This window comes from Trichechus manatus, unplaced genomic scaffold (genome assembly GCF_000243295.1).
Source record: "Trichechus manatus latirostris isolate Lorelei unplaced genomic scaffold, TriManLat1.0 scaffold00068, whole genome shotgun sequence".
Taxonomy (NCBI): domain Eukaryota; kingdom Metazoa; phylum Chordata; class Mammalia; order Sirenia; family Trichechidae; genus Trichechus; species Trichechus manatus.
In genome coordinates, this window is record NW_004444004.1 from 13,625,151 (window position 1) to 13,637,356 (window position 12,206).

The 12,206-nt window shown below is 44.5% G+C and overlaps 1 protein-coding gene across 1 annotated transcript in view; it reads left to right on the forward strand.

The window, feature by feature from the left end:
* The window catches only part of SLC25A43 (solute carrier family 25 member 43), a 46,450-nt gene that overhangs the window by 15,936 nt on the left and 18,308 nt on the right, over positions 1 to 12,206 (forward strand). The window lies entirely within an intron of this gene.

The following is a 12,206-nucleotide window of genomic DNA, read 5'->3' on the forward strand; positions in this document are numbered from 1 at the left end:
AATTACCTTCTGATTTTGATTAGAATTGTGTTAAACCTAAAAAATTGGAATAATTTTATATAAAATATTCAGTCTTTTATTCAGGAATATATCTCTGCTTTCATTTTAGTCTTCATGCATTAGGTTGAACCATAGGAAATTGCCGATATTTGGCCTTTTTAACATACACAAATGAAAATTTCATGTTTCAGCTCTTAGAAAAGTTGTTTTCTTCATATAATAATTATACTCTTTCTCAAAAAGATAGCTTCTTTTTTAAAAAAAAAAAGGGAGTGGGTGGAGTGGGAAGGACGAATGGTATACTACAAGGGTATTATTCATTTATTTAAAATCCTGGCCCCAAGAATCACTCTTACTGTCAGCAATGAGAACAGGTTCTCACTAGTTGCTCATCAGAAGATGCATGAAACAAAGGATATCAGTGACCCATGCTTTGAGGATCACTTTTTGAAATAGTGGAGCCAGGCATCTCTCCAGCACTTTCTACCACCTCTTATAATTTAGTTTGAGGTATGGTTAGCTCAGCTTACTGCCCATAGCCAAAAACCAAACCCATTGCCATTGAGTCAATTCCGACTCATAGCAACCCTATAGGACAGAGTAGAACTGCCCCATAGGGTTTCCAAGCTGTAATCTTTACAGAAGCACACTGCCACATCTTTCTCCCCCAAAGCGGCTGGTGGGTTTGAGCCACCAGCTTTTCGGTTAGCAGTCGAGCGCCTAATCACCACACCACCAGAGCTCCTTCTGCCTATAACCAGCCCACCGAAACCAAACCCACTGCCGTTGAGTTGATTCCAACTCATAGCGATCCCATAGGGTTTCCAAGGCTGTAAATCTCTACAGAAGCAGACTGCCACATCTTTCTCATGAGGAGACGTTGGGGGGTTAAAACCACTGACCTTTTGGTTAGCAGCTGAGCGCTTAACTACTGCACCACCAGAGCTCCTTCTGCCCATAGCACGCCCGTCCAAAACGAGGGCTTTGAGCTGTGGGGGGAGGAAAGTCAATGCGGAAGAGTTTCAGGCAAAGCTCAGTGACATCTAAATGTGGGGGAGGGGTTTCAGTCTTCCTTCCAAATAAACTTTAAGCTTTCCTTTCTCCACCTGGGAGCTAGAACAGTGACCTCCTCTGGGACAATCTAGCCAATACCACATTCTACACTAGAATATATCCTTACCACAATAACCCCCTATAAACTGGAGGAAGGTACACTGTTGTTAGTTGCTGTTGCGTTGATTCTGACTGATAGCGACCCCATGCGACAGAGTAGAACTGCTGCATAGGGCTTCCTAGGCTGTAATCTTTACGAGCAGATTTCCAGATCTTTCTCCCACAGAGCCACTGGGTGGGTTCAAGCTGCCGACCTTTCAGTTTGCAGCCGAGTGCTTAACCATTGCGCCACCAGGGCTCTTACTAGAAGTGGATATTTAGGGATAATATTGATAATATTTTCTCATGTACGGGAGCCTTCTAGATACCGCATACACAGAGCTTTGAGAAAACTTTCAAATAAATGCAAAGTCACAATGTTAAAAAAAAAAAAACTCCAAAGAGGTTAATTGTGCTGTTTCCACAAAATATGATCAGCATCCAAGTACGGATAGTATCATAAGTGCCATCCAGTGATAAGGGAAGTGAATTCCTAGGGTTTTGGTTAAAGTTTTATTTTTCAGGGGTTAATAAACATACTAATACCTTGTCCATCCTATATTTTGAAAAAATCCACCCCCAAGACAGAACCACGGGGCTGCCCTTACACGCAAGCATGGTGTTGCTTTCTCTAACCATTAGATGTCGCTGTAGTCAATAGCGCATATCTGAGCACTGGTTAAGTGCTATGGCTGCTAACCAAAACGTTAGTAGTTCGAATCCACCAGGCGCTTGTTGGAAACTCTATGGGGCAGTTCTACTCTGTCCTGTAGGGTCGCTAGGAGTCGGAATCGACTCCGCGACAGTGGGTTTTTGTTTTGTTTTTAATTTGAGTATTGGAGCTTTGCAGTTCAGGGATCTCTTAGTCTAGTTAACAACCTCATAATCCCTGCTCAGAATACATCCGTTTGGAGGATAAGGGGCCTAGAAGCAACAAGCTAACCCTAAGTTCTGTTTTATTTTCTGCAAAGCACATAACCCAAAATTCTCCAAGAAGACAGAGCTTTAATGATGGTCTCCCTCTACGGGAGCAGGGTTTGCCAGCAGAATTTGTAACAAGGGACCTTTGCAGGGCAACCAGGCTGCTCCGAGGTGAACACACTTAATGGTAACATTTGCATTCTGTTGGCTTTCCTTGTTGCACTGCCCTTTGGGAAGCAAATCAGTGTCAGGTGTCTGTTGGATAACCAGCTGGACAGGGAATTTCCTCAAGCCCCACCCTGACTGGCCACTTCGTCTGAATGTCTCGCTATCCTAACGTGCTTTTATCCCCCCACACACACTGTGCCCGTTTAATGCCACCTCAGCTTGCAACTGTTTTCAACACTAATGGCAATAATCAGAAGTCTCGTTTAAGCAGCTGTGCCCTTCTGTCACCATACTTACTTATTTTATTCCTGTTTCTTTTTCTTGCCTCGGCTCCTGGCTGGCATGCTAGAGAATGGGGAGGTAATGTATGCATGTGCATGTTTTGGTAAAATGGTTTCTGGTGGGAAGGGGGAGAGGAAGTCAGCCCTGTGCACAAATGGAAGGATTCACCCCCGTCCACCCGGTGTGCTTTCACAGAGCCCAAGCCCACCCTCCCTAAAATCCCCCTCTCCACTTTAGTGCATTTTAGCTCAAGATCTTCCAGGTAGGTCCTGGCCTTTTCATCTTTGGATCTCTAACACCTGGCCCAGCGCCGGCAGCACTTAGTGTATTAAGAGGACATAAGACTCAGACCAAAACCCATTGCCATTGAGTTGATTCTGACTCATAGCGACCCTATGAGTTCAACTCTGTTTTCATAGGACAGAGTAGAACTGCCCCATAGGGTATCCAACGCTGTAATGTTTATGGAAGCAGACTGCCACATCTTTCTGCTACAGAGCGGCTGGTGGTTTCGATCCACTGACCTTTTGGTTAGCACCCGAGCACTTAACCACTGCACCACCAGGCCTCTAGAGGACGCAGAAACTTGTTGCCATTGAGTTGATTCCAACTCATAGCGACCCTGGAGGAGGGGTAAATATTGACAGAGATTAATTTATCTGATTAATCTGTGGGCCCCTGGTAAGGACCAGGGAGTTCTGAGAAAATAGTACTCGGACAGGTGCATGTGGAGGAGAGAGGAAGACAAGCTTGGGAAAGTTGCCTTGAGAATCCAGGGAGCAGCCCAGAACATGAGCACCTTGGAGCCCAGCAGGCCTTGGAAAGGCTCAGAAGGAAGGTACCCCTCACAACTCTGCCTGACACCCTCTCCTACTGTCCATATTAGGTGTTTCCATTTCCTGAAATATAAAACCAAGCTATCTGCCTGTCGCTTTATACCCAGGTGGACTTTGACCCCTTCAAGGCTCGCAAGATAAGCAGGATTGGGCCAGGTCAGCATTTGAACTGAGAGCACGTATAATGAAGGACCAAAGGTGGTATCCCAGTGGCACGGCTGACCGAGCAGAATATACATGGTCAGTGAATGAACAGAGGCCCCAGCCTGCACAAACAGAGATGCCAGATTGGACTGAGATGCTTAACACCTTGTGCTGCCTTTGCTGAACTGGACCATGGGCACTTCATTCATGAGCCCTCAGAGAGCTCATCCCCTGTCATGGTTTCTCATGCTCAGCTCTGCATCTCCAGCCCTGCCTATTCCCCAGAGCCTTGGTCCTACTTTTCCCACTGCCTGCTGGACTTTGCCATTTGACTGTCACCTCTAAACTGTTGTGTGTCAAACTGACTTACCCTATTCCTAAAACTTTCTTTCCAGTTTTCCATTTTAATACCATCCCTCCCCCAGTCACCCAGGCTAGAAATCTAGAAGTTGTCTTTGACGCTTCCTCTTCCCTCTCATCCAGCCAGCCCTGAGCTCAGTTGGTTCTTCTTCACACCCCCCACCCTGGCCCTCTGGTCCTTCTTTTTTTCACTGCCCCTGCCCTAGTCTAGAACCAAGCTGATAGCTAGGCTATTTCAGTAGTCCTCTAATTGGTCTACGGGATTAATTTTAAAAATGAGCATAAGCATTGGGCACTAATATGTACCAGGTACTGTGCTAAGTGCTTTAATGTTCACTATCTCATTTAATCCCTACAAGAAGAGTACTATTATTATCAACCCCACTTTACAGATGAGAACACTGAGGCACTGAAAGACTCTTTAACCTGCCCAAGTTCACCCATCCAGTAACTGAGCTAGGATTTAAGCCCAGGTAGCCTGTCTCCAAAGGAGCCCTGATGGCGCAACAGTTAAGCGTTTGGCTGGTAACTGAAGGGTTGGTAGTTCAAACCCACAAGACACTTTGTGGGAGAAAGACCTGGCAATCTGCTTCCATAAAGATTACAGTCACGAAAACCCTATGGGGCAGTTCTAGTCTGTAACACATGGAGTCACCGTGAGTTGGAATCAACTCGACAGCACCCAACAAGAGCAGCCTATCTCCAGGGTCAAGACTCATTTCAGTCCCTTCCAGCCCAGCCCAGGGGCTTCTGTCAGACTAATTTTCTTAAAATCTGCCTGTGTTGTGTTCTTTTTTATTGCACCGAGAGCATATAAAGCCTGAGCCCCTTGGCCAGGCATGCAACCCTCACCAACTTTACCACCCCCATTTCACAGAGACCCTCTCTATCAGGAGTTGCAAAACCAAATGCCTGCATCCACAGGACTGATAGCCCATACAAACCACAACCTCTTCAAACCTGAGACCAGAAGAACTAGATGGTGCCCGGCTACTACTACTGACTGTTCTGACTGGGGACATTATATAAGGTCCTAGATAGAATGAGATAAAAATGTAGAACAACACTCAAATTCCTAAAAAAAAGGCCAGACCTACTGGACCAATAGAATCTAGAGGAACCCCTGAGACTATTGCCCTAAGATGCCCTTTGAACTTGGAATTGAAGCTATTTTGGCAAGTCACATTTCAGCCAAATAATAGATTGGCTTATACACAGTATCACCCATGACTAATATGCTCCCTTAAACAATTAACTATATGAGACCAAATGGTCAACAGTTACCCAAAAGCAAAGATGAGACGGCAAGGAGGGGAAGGGAAGCTAGATCAATGGAAACAGAATAAACAGAATGGGAATAATGAGAATGCTGACACATTGAAGAATTGTAACCAATAGCACAGAACAATTTGTATAAAAATTGTTAAAGGGGAACTTAATTTGCTGTGTAAACTTTCAGCTAAAACAATAAAATATTTTTTAAAAATGCCTGCAGTATGATAAAGAACAACAATGAATCTGCAAAACATCTCATAACATGGATGAATCTGGAAGGCATTATGCTGAGTGAAATTAGTTGCAAAAGGACAAATATTGTATGAGACCACTATTATAAGAACTCAAGAAATGTTTAAACACAGAAGAAAACATTCTTTGATGGTTACGAGAGTAGGGAGGGAGGGAGAGGGGTATCCACTAACTAGATAGTAGATAAAAATTATCTTAGGTGAAGGGAAGGATAATACACAATACAGGGGAAGTCAGCACAACTGGACTAAACCAAAAGCTAAGAAGTTTCCTGAATACAACCAAACACTTTAAGGGACAGAGTAACAGGGTCAGTGGTCTGGGGACCCTGCTTTCAGGGGACATCTAGGTCAATTGGCATAACAAAGTTTATTAAGAAAATGTTCTGCATCCTACTTTGGTGAGTGGCTCTGGGGTCTTAAGAGCTTGCAAGTGGCCATCTACGATGCATCAGTTGGTCCCAACTACCTGGAGTAAAGGAGAATGAAGAACACCAAAGACACAAGGAAAGTGTTAGCCCAAGAGACAGAAAGGGCCACATAAACCAGAGACTCCATCAGCCTGAGACCAGAAGAACTAGATGGTGCCTGGCTACCACCAGTGACCGCCCTGACAGGAAACACAACAGAGTCCCTGACAGAGCAGGAGAAAAGTGTGGTGCAGAACTCAAATTCTAGTAAAAAGATCAGACTTAATGGTCTGACTAAGACTGGAGGGACCCCAAAAGACATGGCTCCTGGACTGTCTGTCAGCCCAGAGCTGAAACCACTCCCGAAGCCAACTCTTCAGACAAAGATTAGACTGGACTATGGGACATAAAATGATACTCGTGAAGAACGTGCTTCTTAACTCAAGTAGATACATGAGACTAAATAGGCAGCTCCTGTCCAGAGGTGAGATGAGAAGGCAAAAAGGGACAGGAGCTGGCTGAATGGACACAGGAAATCTGGGGTGGAAAGAGGAGTGTGCCGTTACATTATAGGGAGAGCAGCTAGGGTTACTAGCAATATGTGTATAAATTTTTGTATGAGAAACTGACCTGAACTGTAAACTTTCACTTAAAGCACAATAAAAAAAATGCCTGCAGTAGTGACACGAAAAAGAGAAAGTAGGGAAACCTAGATAACAGACGTACACCTCCAAAGAATAAGCTTTCAAATACATTCTGAGCCATCATGGCTTTAGAAAGCATTCTGGATAGCTGACTCCACTGTACTCTCAAAATGTGATTAGCATCTACATATGGATAGCAGAAAAAAAATCGAGTGAGCCAGTGGAGGCTGTGGCCAGCTCCTTCTCCAATGGATGGATGCCATGTAGAAATGTGGGCCCAGTTTCCAAGAGAAGCCTAAAATCCAGATTTTCCTGTAAAATCTCTCAGTTGCTCATTGTTGGCAAATAAAAAGTGTTAAATACTGGCTGCGCCAAACAAAACACGCCTTTTTGTGACATCTGCGCTATTTAGGCCTCTAATTACATCCAAACTAGCTGATTAGTTCCCCTTCCCCACTTCCCTAAGGATAAGTGTTTTTTGCATTCCCAGTTGCCAATTACATCTACCTGGAACGTGGAGCCTCATCTCCTTAAAGGTTCAACTGAGATTTGCTGAGTGATGGCTGTGTCTTGCGACCTACTTTAACACCTTATCTGTTGCTTTTGTTTGATGAAGGAGGTAGCTTTTCCCACCCCCAGGACAGCTTAGCTATCTTAATGGATAAACACAGAGGTTTTGCCTTTGTAGAGCCACAACGGGGTGCTCTGGACCACTTGTTTTTTTTGTTTTCATTGTACTTTAGATGAAGGCTTACAGAACAAACTAGCTTCTCATTAATAAGTACACATATTGTTTTATGACATTGGTTAACAAATGCATATGTCAACACTCTCCCCTTCTCGACCTTGGGTTCCCCGTTACCAGCTTTCTTGTCCCCTCCTGCCTTCTCATTCTTGCCCCTGGGCTGGTGTGCCCCTTTAGTCTCATTTTGCTTTATGGGCCTGTCTAATCTTTGGCTGAAGGGTGAACCTCAGGAGTGACTTCAGTACTGAACTATAAGGGTGTCTGGGGCCATACTCTGGGGGTTTCTCCAGTCTCTGTCAGACCAGTAAGTCTGGGCTTCGGACCACTTTGGTGGAGAGTCTAGGGCAGGAGAAGCCGAGTTCACTAACAGTGTGCTCTGTTGATAACTGCAGATACTATGTTTGCTCTGTCCTCCACCACTCCCATCCCAAGGGCACAGTTATTTTCTTCTAAGAGCTTTGTGGGTGAATCTACCACCACCACCACCACCAGTTGCCATCAAGTCTGTTTTGACTCATGGCGACCCCATGTGTGTCACAGTAGAACTGAGCTCCATAGGGCTTTCAGTGGATGATTTTTCGGAAGTAGATCGCCAGGCCTTTCTTCCGAGGTGCCTCTGGGTGGATTCAAACCTCCAACCTTTTGCTTAGTAGTTGAGTGTGTTAACTGTTTGCACCACCAGGGACGCTACTTTTAAATGATACTGTTAGCCTGTCTGTACCTCTGATCCAGCCAGTTTATTTTCCATGGCTTGTCTCCACATGCCTTGTCTTTCCCCACCTCAAAACCATTGCTTTGCTGTTTCTTCCCTGTCAAAGCCACCTCCTGGAGTCTTCTCTCACCTCCCCACGCAGAGTCCTCTTCCCCCTCCTAATGCCCATAGCTCACTCCTGCTGTCGCTCTCTTATGGCCCAAGTCGCTTGTATTAGAATCATTTGTGTCCATTCTTTCCTCTAGATTGCAAGCTCTTTGCCTACGGGAAGTGGGGTCTTACACATTGTATATCCCTACAGCACCTTGTACATAGCAGGAACTTGATACTTGTTAAAAAATGAACGAAGTTCTGGGCTAGCTTTTCAGAGCTCACTGTCTGTGGGTACAGAATTGAACCTTAACTGCCACTGGGTGAGCCCTGAGTCTGTGTGGTTATACCTACCCACGCTGAAGATAAGAACACCCAGGCTTGCCCCCTCTTCAGCCTACTTCCCTAAGGGACCCTCTGCTTCTCCCCTATCGAAAAGTGCCTGTGCTAACATCTCTGATGATGCATAGTCTTCCATCTCCTGCCTTAGCCGTCAGGTTCTGTGTATCTCAACTCAAGCACCTGTTAACATTTCAAGATAGGCAAACATGCTAAAAGGACAGAGTAAAACTATCTTGACACCGTGTTGATTTATACCCCCTCTTCATTCCCATCTCCTGTCACTTTGCATGGTGCCTCGAAATGCTGGACAGCTCATGTTGTTGTTAGTTGCCATCGAATCGATTCCGACTCATGGTGACCCCATGTGTACAGAGTAGAACTGCTTCACAGGGTGTTGTTTTTTTTTAAATAATATTTTAATGTGTTTTCAGTGCAGGTTTACACAGCAGTTTGGGTTCCCATTCAACAATTTCTATGCAAGTTATTCAGTGACACTGGTTACAATCTTCACAATGCATGAACATTCTCATTATTTCCGTTCTGGTGGTTCTGTTTCCATTAATCTAATTTCCCGGCCCCCTTACATTCTCATCTTTGTTTTAAAGTATTTGTTGACCGTTTGGTCTCATGTAAGTGATTTTTTTTAAAGGAGCACAGTACTTACGGGTAATAGTCATTATTTTTTGAGCCAATCCGTTATCTAGCTACAAGGTGACTTCAGGGTTCAGTTTCAATTCGAGGTTTGAAGCGTATCTCAAGGCAATAGTCTTGGGGAGTCCCCCAGTCTCAACCAGTCCAGTGGGGCTGTTTTTGTTTTTTGTTTTAATTTGGTTTGTTTTTTGTTGTTGTTGTTGTTTGTTTTAGGAACTTGAGGTTCTGTTCCACATTTTTCTCCCATTCTATCAGGGTCCATCTATGTGGCCCTGATTAGAATGGTCAGTAGTGGTAGCCACGCACCATCTAGTTCTTCTGGTCTCAGGGTAGATCCACAGGGTTTTCAAGGCTGTGACCTTTCAGAAACAGATCACCAGGCCTGTCTCCCTAGATGCCTTTGGGTGGGCTCAGACCTCCAACCTTTTTGGCTAGTAGTCGAGTGCCTAACTGTTTGTGTCACCAGGGACTCCATTTAACAAATCATAGCATCATAGAATTCATATTCATTAGTTTGTTGATTTCAATAATTGTGACTTTGATCTGAATGAATATATGTAAATGTCTGTTCTCCTTTGGTGGGGAGGCTTTTGGCAGGGGTAAGGATGGGGGCAAAATCAATCAGGGGGAAGTGATGAAAGGGAAAGCTTTTCCTGGGATTAAGAAATTGTAATAATATAATCATAACTACCATTTATTGGTTACTTAATATGAGCAAGACATTTATTATCCCATTGCATTATTCCACTTAATACTCTTTATCAACCCTGTAAAATAAGTACTATTATTATTCCGGAGCCCTGATGGTGCAGTGGTTAAGAGCTTGGCTGCTCCCCAGAAAGCATGGCCCCTGAATTCTCTGTCAGCCCAGAACTAAAACAATTTCGGAGGCCAACTCTTTAGACAGGGATTGGACTGGACTGTGGGACATAAAGTGATACTCGTGAGGAGTGTGCCTCTTAGCTCAAGAAGAACAAGAGACCAAACGGGCAGCTTCTGTCCAGAGGTGAGATGAGAAGGCAGAGAGGGTTAGGAGCTGGTTGAATGGACACGGGAAATCAGAGTGGAAAGGAGTGTGCTGTCACAGTATAGGGAGAGCAACTAGGGCCACATAACAATGTATGTATAAATTTTTGTATGAGAGACTGACTTGAATTGTAAACTTTCACTTAAACTACAACAATTAAAAAAAAAAGAGCTTGGCTGTAACCAAAAGGTCAGCAGTTCGAATCTACCAGCCACTCCTTGGAAACCCTATGGGACAGTTCTATCCTGTCCTATAGGGTCACTATGAGTCAGAATCGACTTGATGGCAGCAGGTTTGGTTATTATTATTCCTGTTTTATAGATGAGGAAATGAGGCACAGAGAGATTAAGTAACTTCTCCAACAGTCACAGAGCTAGTAAGTGGTGAAGCTGAGATTCAAACCTGGGCCTCTCGTTAGGCCCATATTTTATCCATGAGGAATACAGGAGCTTGTTCCTAAATGCCAGGTAATCAGTTAAAAATTTGTTTTTCAATTTCCACGCCCCTGGTGTGGGAGTGGAAGATGAAAGAAAGGGACACCTAACCCTGAGATTGGGAGGTCACAGCTTCGGTGCAAGAGAAGCTGAGAAAGGCAGTAGTGTGCAAGCTCAGAAGCAGACAGGGAAGAGCCTGGCTTTGGCCAGGAAATGGTTAACCCTTTAACAGGCAATGGCAGATATATGTTCCAGCTACATTTTCCACCCCCGGAGGTTTATTGGCGGGCATTTGGGCCACTTTAGTACATTCTGGCGACGTGGCAGATACTGGTGCAACTGCCTAAAAAACAAGGAAGTTGGTCACATTTGAGTGTTGAGAGCCATTTGTACGAGGGAATGCTTCCCAGAGGAGTGATTGTGTGAAACTTTTATGTCTTTTGGCTTCTGTACAACGAGATAAGGCTTGCAAGTATGTTTACTATTTCTTTTGTTTTATTGGGAAGATACAGTTACTGGCATTTGGAAATATTCAAGTAAATGAGTTATTTTTGGGGTGAAAACAGTTTGTGATATATTTCCTGGGATGTGGGACCAGTATGTACCACATGTATGATGTGTTTCATGGAACATGGTACTGATATGTACCGTGTATGATGTGCTTCATGGAACATGGGACTGATATGCCCCCCTTTCATTAGTTACCTCCCTGATGACCTTTTATAAAGTGCTTGCCTCCCTGAATACAGTTTGTGATGCACTTCCTGGGCCATGGGACTGATATGTACCACATTTGTGATGTACTTCATGGAACATGGGAGTGATATGGCCTGTTTACAATTGGCGTCCCATTTTTACAAATAATACAAAACTACCGACAATGATTCAGCATCCATTCCATTAGTTAAAAAAAATGACATCACCAAAAAAAATTTTTAAGTCATCCTTTAAAGGGTTAACTCAAGTTAGAGGAAAAAAAATCTCTGGGAAACTGGGCTGTCCTGGGCAGCCTGACAAAGGAAGTCCCCGTTAGCAGCTCAGACTTGAGGCTGTCAGGCTGTAATGAATTCCAGAGAGCCACAGGCATACATCATTTGGAAGCCACCGACCTTTGGCCAGCCCCAAACTGACCAGCGCTGCTCAGAGCAAAACCCCACTGGCTCTTGGAGCCCCTGGGGGAGCAGGAGCAAAGCCGGGACAGGAGAGGAAATTGTTATTATCACACCTGCTAGGAAGTGCTAACAGCCTGTCTGGTTTTCTGCCTCGTTCAGCATTTCTTGGTTGACAAAGCACCTATGCTCAATAGGACTCGAGCTCTGTTTTCCTCACAGAGCCAACTTACCTGTCCTGAACTACAAACACTGCCGGCCTCTGAGCTCTCAGGCTAGTGGGAGAGGATGGGAACATTGCCTTTGGTTTGTTACATTTCCAGCCCTTGCTGTCGTCTTACTTTTAGATGTCTGGCCCCTTTGAGGACTGACTTCTTCCGCCTAAGTGAGTAGCATTGCCTTGGCAGTCTGAAGAAAAAAGGACGTTTGTAGGATGCAGGTAGATGTTTGGAAATCTCCTCGGCAAGGTGGCTTTGTTTGAACATCGTAGTTAAAGTGAAGGGAGAGGAAAATTCCCCCTCTTTGTTTTTTTGAAAGTTATAAACCCGCTGCCATCAAGTCGATTCTGACTCATAGTGACCCTATAGGACAGAATAGAATTGCCCCATAGGGTTTCCAAGGCTGTAATCTTTACAGAAGCAGACTACCACATC